General features: G+C 38.3%; 1 protein-coding gene across 1 annotated transcript in view; it reads left to right on the forward strand.

Moving 5' to 3' along the window:
* The first annotated feature begins 1,445 nt into the window (after positions 1 to 1,445).
* Positions 1,446 to 23,458, forward strand: part of FRS2 (fibroblast growth factor receptor substrate 2) — a 92,688-nt gene continuing 70,675 nt past the window's right edge. The window contains exon 1 of the mRNA XM_069489716.1: positions 1,446 to 1,566. The gene's annotated coding sequence lies outside the window, so the exon portion shown is untranslated. The remainder of the gene's footprint in view (positions 1,567 to 23,458) is intronic.

Below are 23,458 nucleotides of genomic sequence, written 5' to 3' on the forward strand. Positions count from 1 at the left end.
TGTTAGTGAGTCCTGCCAACCCAGGCCGTTTTCTACTTCGTCACACTCTTGAGGCACAAAAGGCTGCTTGCATTTGGGCATTATGGAAGTATTTACAAACACTTCGGTGATCGTAAAAATAAAATAAGTAAGACAGTGCTACAAATAAAGCCAATAGCATGACATTGTTTGCATCTTAAATATGTAATAACTGGTTCTTAACTATTTCCATTTCCCCTGTCTTTCTTAGTAGAAAATTTAAAACATCTTCCCCCACAGTTTCAAGAGATGTTTGTATGTTTGTTTTGCAGATACTATGCATACTAACAGGCTTTTTTTCTTCCCCTGTATCTGGCCTCAGATACAGAACCTGCTTCTGATAGTGCCTTTCTGATTTTGTGGCTGAGGAATCCTCACCTCTCCTCCCACCCTTCTCTCTCTTTCCCCTGCCCGGCATCTGACTCTGTAGATCTTCACACCTATCATGGGCTCAGAGCTTCAGAAGTATCCAGAATGGCTCCAGGCCATTCTTTGGCTCACCTACCCTTCACTTTTCCCATTGTAAAAACCTCTACTCTTTTCTTATTGTTTCTTTAACCAAGGTTTTCTATTGCGTATTGCTGAGATAAAAATAAAAGAATTGTTGACTTTTATCCAGTGCCAGATACTCTGAAATGTTTATCACGCATTATCATTTTGAATTCCTACAAGAACCAGAGATGATTTTATAACTTGCCAGGGTAAAAAATGTAAAAGTAAATAAGGTGATGGAGGCAATAAGATTCCAGAGGTCTCCAACTCTAGCCTCCTTAAGTTGCAAGTGATAATAGAATATAGGAATATAATTTGGTTCCTGTCCTTAAAGTATTATAAAAACCTTGTTAGGGAGAGATAAGATTTATACACACAACATGAATTAAAATAAGCCAACGTCTGCGGTATTGGGTTTAAGTATCGTTGACCCTTTTCCTCCCTGGCAAGATGTAGATAACAGCATCAACCTCAACGGGTTAGGGGATGATTAGATGAGTTAAAGCACCCGAAGGGCTTAATACAGTGCCCACTAGGTAGAAAGCATTCAATAAATGTTAACTTTCATTATTTTTAAAGGAGGCACATTGGGGTGTTCAGAAAGAGAAAGTCAGGAGTCCAGGTGTATGCGCTGGACTCTTGCACCTAAGTCTCCGAGCCTTGGTTTCCTTGTTTGTAAAATTGGGTGGCTGGAGCGGAACGACCCTAACAGCAGGTAAGTAAAGGGTGCAGCCGCAGCCTGGGGAACCGAGGGGGCGCGGGGCCGAAAGGGTTAGCTAGGAGCCCGGGGGCGGATTTGCGGGCGCCTGGCAGGAGAGGCCCCGCCCCGCCCGGGAGGCCTTGGCAGCTCCAGGCCGCGAGCAGTTCCGGTGCCAAAACCCTTCCCTCCCCCGCTCCCCCGGAAGTGCTTTTCCAGGGTTCGGGCCGGAGAGAGGCCTTGTAGGCATAGCCGCTGAGGCTCGATCGGCTCCAAGTAGGGTCTCTAGCCCGGGTCGGAGTCCCAGGGTCCGCGCCCGCCGACCCGCGCCCTGCCTCCTCCCAGCGCCCGGGCCGACGGTGAGTGGCCAGGAAAACGGACTGGGACGGCCGCGGGCCCGCGCTGGCCCTGGCGTTCTCGTGTCCCGCTGCCCGCTGCCGGCTCCGGGCTGCGAGCTCGACTGTCGAGGTCCGGGGAAGGGGGTTGTTGACCTCTGCTGTCTTTGCCTCGCCGGCGGGGCGGGAAGCAGTGGGCTGCGGGGCCGTGGGGTGGGCGGGGCGGAGCCGGGGAGGGGGTTCCCGGAGCTGTTGTTGCTGTTGGGACTCGAGAGTGAGGATGGGCTGGGCCTCCGTCTGTCCGACCCCCTCCAGCTGCTCCCCCAGATCCCGCCGCCTCCCCAGTTTGATTTTCTGTGTCCGACCTGGGGCCAGGAACCTGGGCACTAGACTCAATCTTGGGCTCTAATTCCCGACTTTTCGCCTCCTCTGAGTCTGTCCCCGGGCTCAGTAATTAGCCCGAGTCCCAGGGGTGTCGTCTTCTCGGTCCCAGGGTGGGGCGCTCCCTGTGTGGATGCCAGGGATCTTTTGCAGAGCTTTTCATCCAGACCCGCTCCGGGGTTGCCATGGATAAATTTGGACTGCGCTCGGAGCCGGTTCTGGATACTTAGGTCACCGTGGCACCAGCATGCCCCGCATGATCTTTACTCGCTTGAAAGCTTACTGAAGGTGTTGTGGAAGTCACGTTTAGAAACAAAACAAAAAACTTGCTTTGAGGAAGATTAGTACTTCAAATAAATCTCGCAGTTTTTTTTGTAGATGTAAAAAAATAATGTTATTCTCTAATCTACACTCTTAATTCTTGTGGTAATCTGAAATCGGAGTTGTATGATGAGTTCAGTTGCACGAATTGATTGCAAAGGCTGGACAATTACTATGGCCTCTTTTCCCCAAAGTTTGTTTACCTTCCTGTTTAGAACTGTCACTTTCCTTAACCTTTAAAGAAAAATTGTTCTCGATTTCTCCTAAGAGATTCCTTATATTGTTATAGTTGTTGGTGCAATACAGAGGTTCATACAGAGGTGGGCAGGGCGTTTTGTTTAACTTTATATTATGAAGTGTTTACGTCGGATAAACCGAGAATTTCCTACGGGTGAAGGTGATGTTGGTACGGATCTCTACATCTCACTGATTTAGTGAACAGATTTTAGGTGGTAAACTACTGTTAAAAGGTTTGTAGGAAATAGGGTTTTCCACATTTAATGGTGATTTTTTTAATTATGGTCCTAAGGGATGGGGTTACTGCAGAGTTTTGCAGAGTTTTGCAGAGTAAGGTATACACAAACCACCTTCATGAAACTAGTGACACTGTCTTCATCTCTCATCTTATGCTTATAATAGGACTTATACTGTAGTTTTTTGTTTTTTTTTTATACTTACGTCATTCTCTCTCCTCCCACCACTGGAAGGGGAGGTATTACCATGAATTAGGGAAAATAGACTGAAGTGAAAAGTTCAGTGAACTCTGCTATGCAAAGGAAAATTTATTTCAAGGTTGTTGATCTTGAATAGGCAAAGGGTGGGTGACTTTAAAAGTCCTTGGAAAAAATTGTGGAGAGAAATTAGTTGCACAACTTTTAGATTTAGATGGAAGCTGTTGCTTCTTAGACATTTGAAGTGCTTAATCGTTTAAAGCATAGGGTTGGAATATTGGAATTGAGAGAATCTGGAAAAAGAGTAAAGTTGTAAGTTATGCATCCTTATTGTGGGTGTGATAGTTAATGTGTTTAGATGAGAAATATTTCAAGCATTATAAGAGTAGAAAAAAGTGATTGGGGAAAATCAGATATTCTTAGGGATTGTAATTTTTATTATATTACTCAAGTTAATTCCACAAATATTGAGCATTTGCTATGGATCAGGCTATGTTAGGCAACCATGTTGGAATAAATAAAGATACAGTCATAACAACTAGGATTCATGTTTTGGAAATAATTTTCTTAGGTGTGTCTGAAGAGTTGAATTATATTGTTTAGGCATACTAAATTTTTTTTTTCTAATTGGGACTTAACATCGGAGGTGGATGTTGAGTGCTTCATGAAAACCACTATGTTAGGCATTATAGGATACAAAGATTAAGTCTTTGGCCTTTAGGAATTTGAAATCTAGAAGGGGATGTAAGATATTTGCATAAATATTTACAAGATAAATATTTGTAAATACCCACGTGGGTGTTTTGATCTAAAGTTTGGAATTAGTTGTACAAAAGGAAGAGGGTTGATTTTTAGCTTAAGTAATCATGGAAAGTAGTGAAGATATAGTAATATTTATAAGAATAGCTTTGAAGCCATTATTTATTGAGCGCTTGTTGAGCACCAAGCTCTATACTAGTTGCATTATGTGTATCTTAGCTTCACAGCAACATATAAGTATCTTTCTTGCTAATGAGTACAATGAGGCTCAAATATGTTAAGTTACTTGCCTGGGCTATGTGGCTAGCAGGTAACAGCCCCAATTTGAATCCAGTTCTGCCTGGTGCCAAAGCCTGTGTGTTTCCACTACATCATGAGTTCAGTGTTACAGAGGGTAAGAGTTTTCTAAGACAAATATTTATGTGTTGGGAGTAGGTGGGTGAAGAAGACCTTTCAAATAAAGAAAATGATGTTATCAGAAGTGTGGAGGTGGGAAAGTTCATTGTGTACTTGAGGAAGAGTTAATGGACCAGATTACCTAGAATATACGGTTCATTTTTGGGGAATAAAAGATGAGGTTTGAAATTTAAGTTGGGACTGGATTGTAGAGCATGTTTAAATGCTGTATTTAGATGTTCAGCATTTGGGAGGTAATGAGAAGTTTCTAAGGTCTAATAATGTGGTGTGCAGAATGATTTGTTGTGGAAAACCCGACTTTCAATAAAGCATGAATACTGGGCAGGGGCAATGGTAATGGGATGAGAATGAAGGCTCAGCAGGACTTGGCAATTGATTTAGTAGGTGGGCGAGGGAAAGGGGATTGTTGGGGAAAGTTTGGAGATGGAAGTTGAAGATCACACTTTTTAGGTGGGGGCAGTGTTGATGGTGATACTGTTACTAGAAATATGGGTAAGGAAGTGCATAATTAGATCAGGTTTGGATATGTTGAGTTTTTTATATACTTGCTAAACACTAGAAATGCCCAGAGGCTTTTGGAAACGTGGGCTTGCAGTTCAGGAGATAGGTCAGAGCTAGGCATATATTAAGCATGGGTTTAATGAATAATACAAATAGATGTACTGGTTGAATCTAAGAAGATGAAATGCCAAGGGAGAGTGTAGAGGGAAAAGAAAAAAAAAGAAACTTTTATTTAAGATGCCATCTATTTAAAACAGAAGGAAAAGACACCTAAATGGATTATTTTATGCCCTGGGTAAAGAATTTGATAGTCTTTGTACTGCTCCCTCACATTACAGATTCAGATGAGGTAGAAAGAATCTGATCATTAAAAATCCAACAGGGAAATAAAATTTTCTTGCCCTTGCTAGCAAGAATACTATGCTACCATTACCCTATTTCAGGGAGGACAAACTATTTCAGATTTATTTGGTCCAGAGTGTCAGACTTTGGTTACTTAAAAGCTATGTTTGGTTGTTTCTTTTGGACATTTGTTTGGCAAGTGATATGTGAGGATTTGGAAGCAAATCTCTGATACGGTATTCCATTTATTTATGTGCGTGACTTTGATTTTGGTTTCAATATCAAGAATCTCTGACTGTTCAGAGCTAATATTTATGTCTTATTATGGCTGACTGTTAATATTGCCTTTTATAGAAAATGGTGTTTAATTACATATTTTTCTTCCAACTCTCTTTGGTAAGTACTTTGGTTAACATGAGTAGTTTTGTCTCTAATCTTCTGATTAGCCTAGAGGGATAAAATAAGATAATTTTAGCCATTGTATGATACATACATGAAAATTACTATTTTATTTTGGAAACTTTAAGAACTGTAAATTTATAGAATTTCATGTGGTTTTCTGTTTAGGTATTTAAATGAGGGAACTTGTGTATTAATGTGTAAAAGATTGTAATAGTTTGCAGAATAAGGCTTAGATTTGCAATTTTTTGAGGGCAAGTTTATTATTTTTAGACTGAGTTACCATGGAAGTGTTTATTTCCTTCTTAAGAATTAATACATTCCTTTTGTTTTTCAGGAATATGTTTTTCACTATACCACAGGCACTTGGGAATGTCCACAGAGTCCTGTGTCAGTGTTGTTGGAGGCCGGGGGTTTTGTGTGTGCTTTGTCTGGGCTGTTTGGCTTAGTTTCAGCGAGGCTGGTATTAATGAGGCAAAGGTCAGGAGTTCCATTTAGCTTTAGTCTGAGTGATGGCCAGGGAGTACACCTCTCACTCCCTCCAGCTGTCTTGGAAATTCCTTGGTTTTCATTGGTCACAAGGTGATGGGATGAGGGTGGATCTTTATAGCATGGGAAGAATATTAGAGGAAACTTAGCATAATGGTTAGGAATTCTGACTCTGGAATTAGACCTCTGTCAAAATCCTTCATTTGCAACCTTGGTGGAGTCCCTAAACCCCTTCAAGCCTGCATTTCCACATTATTTAATAGGTTGATATTTGGTTTGGGCATGTGCTATCATTGGTTTTCTTTTCTAAATGGGAGCTAGCCACTTAGACCTGTGATTCCCAATTGCTGAACTGTGGGAATAGTGTCAGTCTTCGACAAAGTTTTCACTTGTCTGAAGTGAAATGAGAATGTAGTTAGCTTTTCATAAAGCTAAATCTATTGAATTTTAGAAGATAATTTTTTTTTCTAAAATTACATTTTACCATTTTTGGTGGGAACATATTCTTTTATGAAATAGTGGTGATGGGTAATTGGTAGGATTTTTTTGTTGTTGTTGTTTGTTTTGTTTTAAATGTCCTTGGCAGAATAAAAGTTGGCAACCTTATGCTGGTTACCCCACCCCCACCTCCTTTTTTTAAGATTATGCTTCTGTGAAATCCGAAAATGTTGGCTTAAACAGAATCTGAGGGATTGGGAGAGAGTATTTATCCAACATATTTATGCATATTCAAGTTAGGTCTGGGGTATATTCTGCCCTTCTATTATACTACAGAGGGTGTGTTGTGACTCTCAGCACCATTGAATTGAATTTTGTCAAGTTTCACAGTTAATACTTATAGTACATTTCAAGGAACAGTTCAGACTGTTTTCAGTTGAGTTCATAAAAGTTGCTCCAAATTATTTGTTCAAGACTGTGAGGCTCAACCAGAGCCCCAGGAGAAAACTGGTGAACTGTTGGGGTTGCCTCGGGGTGCTGCTTTTTAAGTCATTACTCTGCTGATTAGCCAATAACATAAATAACTCACCTTTGGCAAGTTATTTAGCAAAGTAGCAGAAATTGGCTTCCTTTTTACCTCTTCCATAGGAAAGATAGAGCGAGAAAAGACTTTTTATTTAATACAGCAAGTAAACCTTGTACAAATATCAGTATTCAGGATGCTTTCTGGAGAAAGAATAGTGCAGCACTGTGCATAATGGGTTATGTAAGTGGAGCCACAGAAGTCCTCCTGGGGACACAAACCAATTATTAACATAAGCGCTTATTGAAATTGCATCAGTTGTCTAGATGAGAAGTTTATTGACTCCCTGGTTCACTTAGAGTGGGGGGCGGGCGATGGAGGCAAGGAATCTAAGGTGGAAACCTAGCCTCAGCTACTGTTAAATTAAAGCTTAACATTTGTTTCCTTTGAGTGTTTGTGGTTAATTTAAAAAGTTGGGACTGCTATAGAAATACTTAAATACGTGTTAGAATGCCTGAAGCTCAATGGTCAGGTTAAGTTGAAATAGCGTGGGCCCTCTGTCATTTAATTTTAAAGAAATTTAAAGGTTTGCAGCTGCTTCAGATATTAAAGGTGATATTGCTTTATAGATAGAGTTTTGTTGTAGATTGTTTCTGTTAAATAAAATCATGTCTGATTCGTTTATTTTAACAATGCTTAAATTTTTCTGTCAGAGTACTCCCAATGGCAGAATGTGGATGAGTACCACCATAAGTATAGGGATGCAGCCCAAAGTGTGTCTGTTGTAAATTGAAAAGTCTTTGGTGCCTGTAGAGTTATATTTTTTAAATTAATATAAAATTTGCATTTGCCTATCTTTTATGCATGTAAGCTGTATTTTAAAGTACTCTCAGGCCACTCATGCCTGTAATCTCAGCACTTTGGAAAGCCAAGGCAGAAGGATTGCTTGAGGCCAGGAGTTTGAGACTAGTCTGGCAACATATCGAGACCCTCATCTCTACAAAAAATTTAAAAACTAGCTGTATGGTGGCATGCACCTATGTACTTGGAAGGCTGAGGTAGGAGGATCACTTCAGCCCAGGAGTTCAAGGTTAGTTACAGTGAGCTATGATCACACCACTGCACTCTAGATTGGGAGACAGAGCAGGCAAGACCCTGTCTCTTAAAAAAAAAAAAAAAAAAAAAAAAGGTACTCTCAAATAAAACCAATGACCCCAAGAAGTAGTTGTATTTTCATCCTGTGGATTTACATATCCCTATAACATGGCTTATATTGCAGTTCAGTAGTACTGTGCTTAACTATTTATTTATTGTTGCCTCATTCCTTTTTCTTTTTTGGAGAGAGTCTCACTTTGTCACCCCAGCTAGAGTGTAGGGGTGTCATCCTAGCTCACTTCACCCTCAAACTCCTGGGCTCAAGCTAGTAGCTGGGACTACAGTAGTGCACCACTATGTCCTGCTAATTTTTCTTTGTCTTTTTTTTTTTTGGAGAGATGGGGTCTCGCTCTTGCTCAGGCTGGTCTCAAACTCCTGAGCTGAAGGGATCCTCCCGCCTCGGCCTCCCATACTGCTAGGATTATAGGCATGAGCCACTGCGCTCGCCCCTGCCCCTTTTCTAATTCTGTGTTTGATGGTTTTGTAAGGATATAGGAACGGTGAACAATTTCTGATACTTTCTATATATATTTTAATAAACAGCAAACTTTTAAATACTATGGAGCTGTTGTTTGACAGAAATAAAATAACTTGAAAAGGGAATTTATTTAAATTTTAAAATGTTCTTTTATATTTAAGATTTTTGATTATCAACATTGCTGTAGTTTGGATGTTTTTTCCCCCAGGCCTCATGTTGTAATTTGATATCCCCAGTGTTGGATGTGGGGACTAATGGGAGATGTTTAGGTTATGGGGGTGGATCCCTCATGAATGGCTCATGTCCTCATGGTAATGAGTGAGTTCTTGCTCTATTAGTTCTTGAAAGCTGGCTGTTAAAAAGAGCCTGGCACCTCTTCCCTGTCTCTTGCCATGTGATCTCTACATGCCAGTTCCCCTTCGCCTTCTGCCATGAGTGGAAGCAGCCTGAAGTCCTCACCAGAAGCAGATGCTGGTGTCATGCTTCTTGTATAGCTTGCAGAACTGTGAGCCAAATAAACCTTTTCTTTATAAATTACCCAGCCTCAGGTAGTCTTTACAGCTGTGCTCCCCAACCCTAGGCTGCAGACTGGTACAGGTCTGTGGCCTGTTAGGGACCAGTCACCCCACCCTCAGAAAAATTGTTTTCCATGAAACCAGGGGGCTGAATGAACAGCAGGAGGTGAGTGGTGGGTGAGCCAGCATATTTGCAGCCACTCCCAATTGCTGGCATCACCACCTCAGCTCTGCCTCCCCTCTACCCCTTTTGTCTTCCATGACACTGGTCCTTGATGCCCAAAAGGTTGGGGACCACTGCTATAGCAATACAAAGACGACTAACTAAAATATATTTCTGTGTTATAATGAAATATAGCAGTACTGTCTAATAGCACTTTCTGTAATAATGGAACTGTTCTATATTTGTGCTATTTATTTATTTATTTTTTTATTTTTTTTGAGACAGAGTCTCACTTTGTTGCCCAGGCTAGAGTGAGTGCCGTGGCGTCTGCCTAGCTCACAGAAACCTCAAACTCCTGAGCTCAAGGGATCCTCCTGTCTCAGCCTCCCAAGTAGTTGGGACTACAGGCATGCACCACCATGCCCGGCTAATTTTTTCTATATATATATTTTTAGCTGTCCATATAATTTCTTTCTATTTTTTTTTAGTAGAGATGGGGTCTCGCTCTTGCTCAGGCTGGTCTCGAACTCCTGAGCTCAAACGATCCGCCCACCTCGGCCTCCCAGAGTGCTAGGATTACAGGCGTGAGCCACCGTGCCCGGCCTATATTTGTGCTATTTAATATGGGTGCCCATATATGATTATTGAGCACTTACAATTGTCTAGTGTTACAGAAGAACTGAATTTTAAGTTTTATTTCATTTTAATTAATTTAAATGTAAACAGCTACATGTGTCGAGTGCCTGCTTTGTTAGTGCAGATCTGTAGGACTAGGAAGATAAGAGGGAGAAGGAGGTTAGAAATCTTTGTACCACCTCAGTTCAGGTTTAGGCAGATTAGGCACTCAGTAAGTATTTGTTGAGTACAATAATTCATTTTCTTGTTTCAATTTTAAAGTTTTGTGAAATATTCTAGATTTTTGGGGAGTGATTCATAGTCTTTTTTTTTTTCTTTTTTTTTTTTGAGACAGAGTCTTACTCTGTTGCCTGGGCTAGAGTGCCATGGCATCAGCCTAGCTCACAGCAACCTCAAACTCCTGGGCTCAAGCAATCCTCCTGCCTCAGCCTCCTGAGTAGCTGGGACTACAGGCGTGCGCCACCATGCCCCGCTAATTTTTCTATATATTTTTAACTGTCCATATGATTTCTTTCTATTTTTAGTAGAGACAGAGTCTCGCTCTTGCTCAGGCTGGTCTCGAACTCCTGAGCTCAAACAATCTGCCCGCCTCTGCCTCCCAGAGTGCTAGGATTACAGGCGTGAGCCACCGCACCTGGCCTGTTCATAGTCTTTTGATTTTTCTTCTATATTGATTTTTAAAAAATTATTTTTTAATAAAACAAAAGTCAGAAGAGAATCTTCCATATTGATTTTTAAAATTTACTTTTATTACCCTTACAAAAGCATACACTGACTGTAGTATATAGTATATATACTATAGTTCATTTTATAATTTAAAGAATTGTAAATTTAAAGCAGTTTTAAACACTGCTGTTTTGATTTGCCTATATGCCTTATTTACAGATGTCTTTGCTCATCATTCTCATTTGCATCTGAGACCTCCAAGATCTGGGAATCTGGGATTGTTTTCTCTTTGCATGAAATGTATCTTTTAGAATTTTCTCTAGTGAAGGTATGTTGAAAAACGTTTTATTTGTTGGAAAATGTCTTTAATGTCATTTCTGAAGATGGTTTTCCTGAATATATATTCCAGATTAGCAGTTATTTTTTTCTTTGCTCATTATAGATCTTATTTCATTCTCTTCTGGTTTTTATTGCTGTTGAAAAATCCAGTCAGTGTAATTGTCATAGGTAATCTGTGTTCTTTATGGATAGTTTTAGAGTTTTTTCTTTGTCCTTGGTGTTCTGCACTTTCGTTTTTGTGTTTTTAAAAGTTGATTTTATTTATCATACTTAGCATTTGCTAGGCTTTGAAATCTGAAGATTTGTGTCTTTAAACAATTTTGGAGAATTTTTTTGCCATTCTCTCAAATTTTATCTCCCATATTTTCTATCTGGAACTTGTATTTGAAGTATGTTAGATCTTCTTACTATACCCTCCATGCCTCTTAGCCTATTTTTCATATTTTCCATTTCTGTATCGTTCTGTATCATGTTCTGGATAATCAGTGTCTTTTCTTGAAGTTATCTAGTTCTCTGTTCAGCTTTGTTCTACCAGTTTATTCAATTAAAAAATTATATTAACAGTAATACCCATTTTTTCCATTGTGTTAAACAAAACATTGAATTTACCATTTAACCATTTTTTTTTTTTTTTTTGAGACAGAGTCTCACTCTGTTGCCCAGGCTAGAGTGAGTGCCGTGGCGTCAGCCTAGCTCACAGCAACCTCAAACTCCTGAGCTCAAGCGATCCTCCTGCCTCAGCCTCCCGAGTAACTGGGACTACAGGCATGCGCCACTATGCCCGGCTCATTTTTTCTATATATATTTTTAGCTGTCCATATAATTTCTTTCTATTTTTAGTAGAGATGGGGTCTCGCTCTTGCTCAGGCTGGTCTCGAACTCCTGAGTTCAAACGATCCGCCCACCTCGGCCTCCCAGAATGCTAGGATTACAGGCGTGAGCCACCGCACCCGGCCACCATTTAACCATTTTTAAGTGTATAGTTCAGTAGCAGTAAGTATATTCACATCATTGTGCATCCTTCACCGTTAGTCATCTCCAGAACTTTTGTATTATCACAGATTGAGATCTGTAGCCATTAAGCAATAATTCCCTATTTTCTCCTCTCCCCAGCTCCTAGCAACTACTATTTTACTTTCTATCTCTATGAATTTTACTATTCTAGGTACTTCACCATATAATATGTGTCTTTTGTATCTGTTTTATTTCACTCATCATGTCCTCAGGGTTCATCTATGTTGTAGCATGTTGAATTTTATTTTATTTTTTAAATTTTTATTTATTTATATTTTAGAGACAGAATCTCCCCAGGTTGCCCAGGCTGGAGCGCAGTGGCTATTCACGGGTGTGATCATAGCACACTATAGCCTTGAACTCCTGGGCTCAGGTGATCCTCCTGTCTCAGCCTCTTGAGTAGCTGGGATTGCTGGTGTTAGCCACTGTGCCCAGCCACTGAATTTTTAAAAATTTCATTTACTGTATATTTTTTGTTTCTAGACGTTTTTTTCAGTTACTTCTTAACACTGCTTTATCCTTTTTTGGGTAGTCTTTTTCCTTTTCTTGGTCATATTCTCTGTAGTTCTTTTATTCCTTAAAAACCTATTAAATATATTTTATTTATAAATGTAAAATTTATTTTACGTTTTGTGTTTGATAATTTTGCTGGCTGCTGCTCATGGTGCCATGCTTCCTAGTCTTGTAATTTTTTTTTTCTTATTTTTTTTTTAGAGATAGGGTCTTGCTATATGGCCTAGGCTGGAGTGCAGTGGTGCAGTCATAGCTCACTGTAACCTTGAACTTCTGGCTCAAGCAATCCTCCCACTTCTGCCTCCCAAGTAGTTAGGACTATAGGCATGCTCCACCATGCCTGGCTAAATAAAAAAATTTTTTTTGTAGAGACAGGGCCTCACTATGTTGCCCAGGCTGGTCTTGAATTCTGGCCTAAAGCAATTCTCCTGCTTTGGCCTCTCAGAGTGCTGGGATCACAGGCGTGATTTACCCTGCCTGGTCCCTGGTCTTGTAATTTTTTTTTTTTCTTTTCTCAGGTAACACAACCTAGTTGTGTAATTCTTGACCGTGAAGTTCATGTAACTTTATATTAATTTTGCAGAGTGATTTTTAGCAGTACTTCAAAATTCTGTAGCTTAGAACTTAGAAATAAATCCCTGGAGTATAGTAGTATCCTGTTCTCTTAAACTTTTCATTTTGGAATAATTTCAAACTTACAGAAAAGTTGCAAGAATAATACAGTAGACTCTGGTATACCCTTTATCCCCTTTTTTGGACATTTCACCAGTTTTTGACATTTTGCCATATTTGTCTTATGGCATACACACATTTTTTTTTGTGTGTATGCCTTTTTACCCCTTAATATCTCAGAGTGTATTTCCTAAGAATAGAGATAATCTCTTAGGTAATCACAGTACCATCACCAAATTCCAAATTCCATTTTACATCGATACAGTACTTTTATCCAACCTATACTTCATATTGCAATTTTGTCAATTCGATTACATATTGTAGTCTCCTTTAATTTGTGAAGAGTTCCTTAGCTGTTCTTCGTCTTTCTTGCGATTGAAGAATACAGGTCAGTTATTTTACAGAGTGTTTTTCAAATTGGGTTTGTCTGATTTTATCTGATTTGCTTTGTGATTCAGGTTATTTATCTTCAGTCAGAATACTACAAAAGTGATGATGCTTCCTTCTCAGGATATCACATCTAGAGACACATAATGCCCATTTGCCTCTCGTTACTGATTATAATTTTGATTAAGGTGTCTGGTTTATCTAAAGTTACTATTTTCTCCCTTACAACTGATAAACGGTCTGTAGAGAGGTAGTGTAGTGTTTTGTTTTTTCTCCTTAATGAAAATCTATATGTAGTGATAATATATACTTTATATTTGTATAGTGCTTTCTAGTTTGCCAAGCATTTTTATATTTTATGATTTTATTTTAATCTTTGTGACAGTAGGTAGGACCTAGTTTATAGTTCTGGATACTAAGACTCAGAGATGTAACTGACGAGAGGTAGCATTGGAATTCAAACCGTGGTATTAAGAGTCTTTTCAATAACTACAGTTGTTGCCTTTTAAGTTACTAGATAAACTGTAAACTTTTTTTTTTGAGACAGAGTCTCGCTATATTGCCAGGGCTAGAGTGCCGTGGTGTCAACCTAGCTCACAGCAACCTCAAACTCCTGGGCTTAAGCAATCCTTCTGCCTCAGCCTCCCGAGCAGCTGGGACTACAGGCATGCACCACCATGCCCGGCTAATTTTTCTATATATTACTAGCTGTCCAGATGATTTCTTTCTATTTTTAGTAGAGACAGGGTCTCGCTCTTACTCAGGCTGGTCTTGAACTCTCGACCTTGAGCGATCCTCCCGCCTCGGCCTCCCAGAGTGCTAGGATTACAGGCGTGAGCCACTGCGCCCAGCTGATAGGCTGTAAACTTAAGTCAGGGCATGGTCTGTGTCCTGTTCATTTACATTGTCAGTATCTTGGATTATTGAATGAATAACATAATGGCATGCCATTATGCCATTCTTACTTATAGTAATGCCAATCTTATAAAGTGAGATTTAGTGTAATTGTGTTTTTTATATATTATATATGTTATTTCTGTATGAATATACAAAAAATATATGTAATAGATGTAATTACATATATAATTGTTGAGCACTTAAGGCTTGTGTGGAAGAGGTTTTTGATACTTTTGCATAACTCTAGCTAAGATTTGTCATATCAAAAAGTTGATAGATTTGTACATGGCAAAGAAAATTCAAAAGCATTAGGTGATAAAGTTAAGTAAGGCAGATTTTCTGATACCAGTTCAATTCTTTTTCTAGTTATTAAATAAGCTTTTAAGATTTGCATGATTAGAGGAGGTGACTTAAGTTTTTCCTAAGGTCAACTTTTGTATTGGTATTAGGGTTTAGTGTTTAATCTAATCCTTTGAACTGGAGAATTGGTAGAACCTGGGCCCTATGAAGATTCACCCTTTTTTTCCTCTTACTTTTAACCTCACATTCCCAGTTAAGCTGGAGGGACTTGGGTGGGCATTGAACCTTGGTTAGAATATGAATTCATCCATTGATGGATTGATTCAGTAAATAGTTATTGGGAGCCTGGTATGTATCAAGAACCATGCTAGGCATTGAGTTAAAATGATGAATTAAGACAGATGTGATTTTTATCATTGAGCACAGTCCAGAAGTGGTAAGCTATTATATCTTTTGTAGTAATTTATATATTTAAATTGAATATATGTAAGAAAATCCTATTTATATCTCTTTAAACTGTTTGCTGGCAGGGAATAAAGTTCTGAGGGCTCTTGCTTAGTGGATTATGTAACTATAGTCTTTGAGGTTCAAAACTATTCAGTTAAGCATGTTCAGAAAATTGACTGATACTTTTATTTAAATTGAAGCCTTTTATTAAAGCCTGACTTAAGTAAATTACATTCAACCTAAAGACTGCCATTTGCCTCCTATGGGGTTTTGTGAATAGTTAGTAGGTTGGTGCTTAGGAAGCTACATGTTACATGGCTCATTTTACATTCCTATATTTCTTATTCCCTTAAAAAAGTTTAATATTATGCATGCTGGCGTGTCTATTTTTTTTAAACATTTTATTTTGAAGTAGAGACTCACAGGAAGTTGCAAGATAATACAGTGTCCCATATACCCTTCACTCGGTTTTCAAATGAAAATATATCTGTCAATTACAAAAATGAGGAAGTTGACATTGATACATTACTGTTAACTAGACTACAAACCCTATACAGATTTCACCATTCTTTAAACCTGTTCTTCTTTGTGTGTGCATGTGCATGTATTTCTGTGCAGTTTTGTCCCGTGTATAGTTTTGTATAACCACCACAGTAACCTTATAGAACTGTTCTATCACCACAGAAGAACTTCGTAGTACTATCTCTTTCTATTCACAATGCCCCCCACAAACCACTAGTTTTGCCATTTTGAGAATGTTATATGAATGAAATCATGCAGTATGCAATCATTTGGGATGCATGTATTAAAAATATAATTTATTTTCATTGAAAAAGCGAAATAACATTTTAGAAAGATTAGAAAGAAAAAAATATTCTTAATTCCACCACTCTAATAATATGGTGGAATTGTATAATCATTATCATTGTGGAGTTTTTTTACAGCTTTTTTGTATGCACATTTTATATCATTCTATTATATGCTTTTTTGCTTCTTAAAAACTTAACAGATCATTTTTTTCTGTCACTGTCCATCATATTTAATTTTCACTATTATAAGAAAAGTTGCAGAAAACACCTTTGAGCATATAGATTCTTCGCATTTTAATTTATTTCCTTAGGCCGGATTCCCAGTGATATTTGAGTTGAACGATGTGAGGATTTTGTAGTCTTGAAACATTTGGGTAAATGGCTTCACAAGGGACGGTATTAACTAGTACTGTTTCATGGTTTCCTTGTTAGATTGGATACTAGTGTTAATTTAGTTTTGTTTCTTTTTAAAGAAATGAGGTCCTGGCCTTGAGGTCATGGTGGCTCACACCTGTAATCTTAGTACAGTGGGAGGCCAAGGTGGAAGGATCGCTTGAGCTCAGGAGTTTGAGACCAGCCTGAACAACAGCAAGACCCCGTCTCTACAAAAAATAGAAAAATTAGTAGTGCATGCCTGTAGTCTCAGCTACTTGGGAGGCTGAGGCAGGAGGATGGCCTGAGCCAGGATTTTGAGGTTGCAGTGAGCTATGATGAGGCCACTGCACGCTAGGCAGGGCGACAGAGTGAGACTGTCTCAAAAAAAAAAAAAAAAAAAAAAAAAAAAAAAAAAAAAAAAAAAAAAAAAAAAAAAAAAAAAAAAAAAAAAAGGAGGTCTTGCTTTGTTGCCCAGGCTAGATTCAAACTCCTGGACTGAAGTGATTCGACTGAGTGGCAGGGACTACAGGCATGCATCATGGTGCCTGGCATATTAGTGTTGCTTTTTCCCCCCTAATTTAATAGGTAAGAAAGGTACTTCATTGTTCTAATTTTAAAGCACCTTTCTTTATGTAACAGTTTTTTCCATGAAGAGTAAAATTGATTGCAATGTCATAATGACATGAACTTTTAAAAATGATATTGCTTTTAAGTAATTTGGAAAGTCATTTTAATATCTCTGCTAGTGTTCAACAGTTCTGAGCTAGAGGTTGAAATACCAGATATTTCTCATTAGCTTACAGGTTTGTCACCTACAAAATGATTGCCAGTTTCTACATTGCTTCTCTTTGGTCTGTGCCATTATCTCCTACTTACTCTCCTCAATCTGGATCTTTGACCTTTTCCCCCTATCTGTTCTTGTTCATAGAGCAGCTGCTCCCTCCACTGGTACCATACCAGCACCTCATTCTTTTTTCCTGTGTTCTTGTCAGCTTCAAGTACCCGGTCATGCTGACATGTTAATAATGCATTGCTGTAATCTTATCCTTATAGTTAAGTATAACCCTAGGACACCAAAGTCTCCTGGAGCTCTCAGGAATATTGGACATGTTCACTTTTTTAATGGCCACCACTGAATTTGTATGACTAATAATGTGTGAAGTATATATGTATAATATACATGGATACACAAATAACAGAATAGCAAGAAAATTGTGCATCTTTTACTTTTCTATATGTTTTGGGAGACAGCAGTACTATATTCTAAGAGCATTAGACCATCAGGGTAACAACAAAAGACAAAATTCACTGGGCGTGGTGACACACACCTGTAATCCTAGCTACTTGGGAGGCTGAGGCCGGAGGATAGCTTGAGCCCAAGAGTTTGGGACTAGCTTGGGCGACATAGTGAGCCCACATCTCAAGAACACAAAACCCTTGAAGTAAGACAGAAATTTTTAATTGAATATTTACTAAGTGCCAGGCATTGTGCTTAAGTACATTCGTCTTCACAATAATTCTATACATTTTGAGGTAGTTACATATGAAGATTCTGTATGTGATATATTGAGTAGGTAATTGAAAATGTTGGTTAGCAGGGAATCATAAAAAGTAATATATATTTTAAATTTTAACTTGAATATACATTACTTCACCATTATTTTTCCATAGGGTCAAGGTTTTTCTTTGTAGATGGGTCTTTTTATTAGAGTTCTGGATTGTCTTTTTAGCATAATCTACAGCCACGCAATATTATCCATTAAGTATTCTCATAGTATCTCTTTCTTACAGAACAGAGAGAATTTAAAGGCACTTTCAGTGTAATACAAGTGTACCTTGTTTTATTACTCTTTGTTTTATTGATTTTGTAGATATTGCATTTTTTACAAATTGAAGGTTTGTGGCAACCCTACATCAAGAAGTCTGTTGGGGTCATTTTTCCAGCTGCATGAGCTCACTTCATGTCTCTGTGTCATGTTTTGATAATTCTTGCAGTATTTCCATTTTTTTCATTATTAGTGATAGTGATCAGTGATCTTTGATGTTACTATTGTAATTATTTTGGGGTGCCATGAACTGTGCCCATATAGGATGGTAAACTTAATAAATGTTGTGTGTGTTCTGACTGTTCCACTGACTGGTCATTCACCCATCTCTCCCTCTTGGGCCTTCCTTTTCACTGAGACCCAGCAAAATTGAAATCAGGCCAGTTGATAACCCAACAATGGCTTCTAGATGGTCAAGTGAAAGGAAGAGTCACAAGTATTTCACTTTAAATCAAAAGTTAGAAATGATTACGCTTAGTGATGATGGCATGTTGGAAGCCAAGGTATGCTGAAAGCTAGGCCTTATTGCAGTGATCTGGAACAGAACCTTCAGTATCTTCAAGGTATGCCTGTGTATAGAATCCTTCTACAGTTTTATGCTTTTCCCCCTATTATTTTGAAGTTGTTTTTACGTACACCTGATTCCATGATAAGTTAAAAAAATTAGCCTTTGAATCTTTTTGAACTTTTCAACATAATTTTCACAGAAACAACCCGTTTCCACTCATAATTCATTAGTTTACATGATCTTAAATTACATAATTACAATAATGAGTACAGTTGGCATAAACTGGTTTGGAACAAACAGCTGGATCTTATTAAGCATTAAGCCCATTTTTGTGAGAGCAGAAGAGTGGGGACATACTAAGAAAGTGGCCTACTTAGAAGACTCTACTAGGTACATGTGGTAAACTTGAGGTGGGAATTAGAGATTGATTTAGGGAGGGATTGGAGAGCTTTATTTTTGTAAGTTGGTAAGATAGAGATCTGTTAAAAGAGTTTCTACTGAATTATTCTTGTTTCCATTTTATAGATGAGAAGACTGAGGTTTCAGAGAGTTAAGTAACCTTCCCAAGGTTATGCAGGTAATAAGAAGTGATGGAGCCCCAGGATTTGTACCTTGATCCATATTGGTTTAAATGTAACATATACTCTTACCTTCTGTGCAGGTGCTTGATGTCTTCCAGGTCATCTCATTTACCCAGTCATTAAGTAGTCTTGAGTGGTCTTCAGGTCATGTTTGAGTAGTCTTGGTTTCATTTTGCTCCTTTGTTCTTTTTTTGCATTTTTTAACTCTGTATAAAAAATGAGGGTGCATTCCAAGATAAAAATTAAGCTTATACTAGCCGGGGCAACATAGGGAGACCCCGTCTCTACAAAAGGTGGAAAAAAAAATTAGCTGGGCTGCGAGCTACTCTGGAGGCTAAGGTGGGAGGATTGCTTGAACCCAGGAGTTTGAGGCTGCTGTGAGCTACGATGGCACCACTGAATTCCAGCTCAGGTGACAGAGCAAGACCGTGTCTCAAAAAAAAAAAAAAAAAGCTCATAATCATTCGTTTTATTTCATATTGGCCATGTATATGTAGTAACTATGGCTAAGACCTTGCCGTATTGTAATTGCTGAAGTAATGGTGAAATGAAAGAGCATAAAGGGGAAAAATGGAATGGAGAATATAGACATAAACTGCTCTTCCTGCTGTTATATTTAACAGTTTAGGATCTGATCAGTCATCTTTATCCATGTCATTACTTATTTCATGAAGCATCAATTGAGCCATTGAGACTTAAAGAAAAAGATTATATGTATGTGTATATATGTGTGTGTGTGTATGTGTACATATGTACACATACACACACACACACACACACGTATATTTGTAATTCATAGATATCTTTCTGTCCTTTCTACCCAGCATGTACAAACCGTTTTCCTGATTAAACTGAAATGTGTCAGTATTTAGAGCCTGGTATGCATTTTTGCATTTTGCTTTTCTAGAACATTAAAAAAGACTCTAAATTACCCTGTTGCCATTAATTTTCAGATGCTGGATCCAAACAGTTTTTTTTCACGAAATAAATACATTTATTACATAATAATTCATTGGGTTTCTATTTTTATTACTGAATACTATAACTCCAACCAGAGCTCTGAGCATCATGAGATAATTGGTTTTACCACATTGAGTTTTTTCTTCACAGAATATCAGATCTTTTATTGTCATCAAATAAACCACATTAAGTTTTAATTTCAGTCCAAAAAAAGAAATTTTGTTATTTTAGTGTATGAAGCTATATTTCAGATGGGCTATTAGGCTATTTTTAAATCTTCAAAATAGCTTAAGGAACTCTCAGTTCTGCCTTAGGTGGTCCTGGAGTCACTGTCCTTAATTATGAATTTAAGTGTTTCTTTTTTATATGTGTGTGTGTGTGTGTGTGTGTGTGTGTGTAGTTGTTAATCCCTGGTTTTGGTATGATTGTAGTTAATATTATGATTAGCAGGACTCTTTAACTGAATGTATCAAATACCTCAGTGACTCTTGAACTATATAGTAAATAGTTTACTAATAAATATAACATTGTATAGAATAAAATTGAAAATTATCTGTTGATGACATTCTTGTCCTTTTTCTTTGAAATGTCAGGATATGTAGACTCCACATGTTAATCTTGAGGAACTTTTTACCTCCTGTTTTTTTTTTTTTTATTTTTGAGACAGAGTCTCACTCTTGTTGCCTGGGCTAGAGTGCCGTGGTGTCAGCCTAGCTCACAGCAACCTCAAACTCTTGGGCTCAAGTGATCCTCCTACCTCAGCCTCCCGAGTAGCTGGGACTACAGGCATGCACCACCATGCCCAGCTAATTTTTCTATATATGTTTTTAGTTGTCCAGCTAATTTCTTTCTATTTTTTTAGTAGAGACGGGGTCTCCCTCTTGCTCAGGCTGGTCTCAAACTCCTGACCTTGAGCGATCCGCCTGCCTTGGCCTCCCAGAGTGCTAGGATTACAGGGGTGAGCCACCGCGCCTGGCCTGAATTGTTTCTTTCAGTTTCTTGAGTTTTAATTACTAAGCAAGGGATTATAGTGTTCAATCTTATTTGGAATTTGAGAGCCAAAAAGAAAAATATCTTAAAATTGTGTGTGGTTTTTTTGTTTTGTTTTGGCATTTGAAACTTATTGCCCAAGTGTTTGTCCTCTTCCCTTCCCCTTGTTTTTTTTTTTTTTTGAGACAGAGTGTCGCTTTGTTGCCCAGGCTAGAGTGAGTGCCGTGGCGTCAGCCTAGCTCACAGCAACCTCAAACGCCTGGGCTTAAGCAATCCTACTGCCTCAGCCTCCCGAGTAGCTGGGACTACAGGCATGCGCCACCATGCCCGGCTAATTTTTTTTTTTCTATATATATTTTAGTTGTCCAGATAATTTCTTTCTATTTTTAGTAGAGACGAGGTCTCGCTCATTGCTCAGGCTGGTCTCGAACTCCTGACCTTGAGCGATCCACCCGCCTCGGCCTCCCAGAGTGCTAGGATTACAGGCGTGAGCCACCGCGCCCGGCCCTTCCCCTTGTTTTTAACTGCCTTTTGGATTCAGATAATTTTGGCACTTCTTAGGTTCTTTACAAAATATTTCTGGTCTGTGTAGCCATTTGAGATCTAGACCCTAACCAAAAATTCCAGCCAGATAGTTTTTCTCTTATGTTGAAGCATGATTTATAGAGTGCTGACAAAATTATATTGTATCTAGTTTTTTTTCCCTGTAATAAAGGTTGTTTTGAGTAAGATACATTCTTTACCCATTGCATCCACTTAGAAAGGAAGGGGGAAAAAAGAATTCTTTACCCATTTCTTCACCTATTTTGTTTTGGCTGATGCAAAGTTGCCATAGTTGTACTTCCCACTAAGGAGGAAATAAGTCTTCTACCCTTGGTTGTTGGTAACCTCTGGTAGCCTAGATTTTTAATCCTAATTAGCATTGCCTACAGATGAAGGAGTAGTACCATTATGGAGTAGAAGATTGGAAAGAATATTCTAAATCCTTTAACAATTTTAAAAATCATTCACTTTTAACAACAGAGTAGTACGTGCACATGATCTAAAATTTAAAGATACAAAAGGTTTACTGTGAAAAGCAAGTCTCTTTTTTCCTTATTCCCTGTCTACCAGGTCCCCTCCCTGAGGCGGTTGTTGTTTATAGCAAATTTTCTTTCTACATTTACGACCATATTCATCCTTTTTAATGGTTGCATAGTATCCATTGTATGCAATGTATTACGTTCCAGTATTACAAATACCTGTCTTGTTAGACTGGACATTAAGCTTGTTTCTTATGTTTGGCTTTTTAGATAATGCTGTTACGAGTATTGTGTACATATTTTACACCTTTATAAATATAGCAGTACTTTAAATTTCAGATGTGGAATTTCTGTGATAATGGATATACATTAAAATTTTTGATAAATAGTGCCAAATTGTTCTTGATGTTTTCATTTCCAAAGTTAGAAAGTTAGTTTTATAAGATCCTCTGTAAAGTATGATTAGTAGATGGGTTATATGCTGTTTATAACTAAATTTATTTTCTCTATTTTATTAATTACGTGGTTGCAAGCACTGATCACTCATGTTGTACAAACAGCTAGCATTTACTTGTTTACTTTGTCAAAAATGTGTTGTTTTAATTACTAGCAGTCACTGTAATTTTATTGTTTCATATAGATGTTTCTACCTTGTGAGTGAGTTTTATTTAAAAAGGAATTTGTCCAGGGGCTGGGGGTAGAGGAAATGGGGAATTTAAAACAAACAAACAAAAAAGGAATGTGGAATTAGGAATCCATGTTTCTAATAAGTCATATAAAAATGAAGTTTAGCTTACCAGGTCAAGCCATAAAGAATTTAACCCATTATATTCTAGCCCCCCTTTATAACACTGGTGAAAATACATTCATCCTGCTGTAGCAGGGGGGACCGGGGTCTACCCAAAGCCTAGGACCTTGGTTGGTTATGATTTTCATTACTTGTGGCAAGGGAGTTAGAAAGGGTGATCTGAAGAGCAAACTACCTAGAGGGGAAAGTGTATGGGTTAGGGGTAAAAGAGTGAGAAACGGTAATGAATGTAAGGTGTTTCCCCTCCTTGTCATTTGTTGCTGCTCTGCAGTGCTGGGACAGGCTAAGGGAGGGTATAGGGAAATGGGAAATGTTACTAGTTCCACCTAGGGAATCCTGATACCTGGGATTCAGGTGAGTTGAGATGAATTAGGTCTTAAGGGAGGTGATGGAGAGGGATGAGAAGTGGAAATGGTTGTAATTGTCAGGAAAATTTATGGAGTCTGAGAAAAAGGAAATGGAATGGAAAAGAAGTTTTCAAGGGATAAGACAATAAAAATATATGTTAAGCATTTATAGTTAATTAAAAAATATTTTATATATTTTTTGGAGACAAGTGGATAGTCAGGGTTGAGGGCATTTTAAGGATTGTTTTGAAGGATTGGACAGTAACA

The sequence above is a fragment of the Eulemur rufifrons genome, chromosome 16 (assembly GCF_041146395.1).
Source record: "Eulemur rufifrons isolate Redbay chromosome 16, OSU_ERuf_1, whole genome shotgun sequence".
Taxonomy (NCBI): domain Eukaryota; kingdom Metazoa; phylum Chordata; class Mammalia; order Primates; family Lemuridae; genus Eulemur; species Eulemur rufifrons.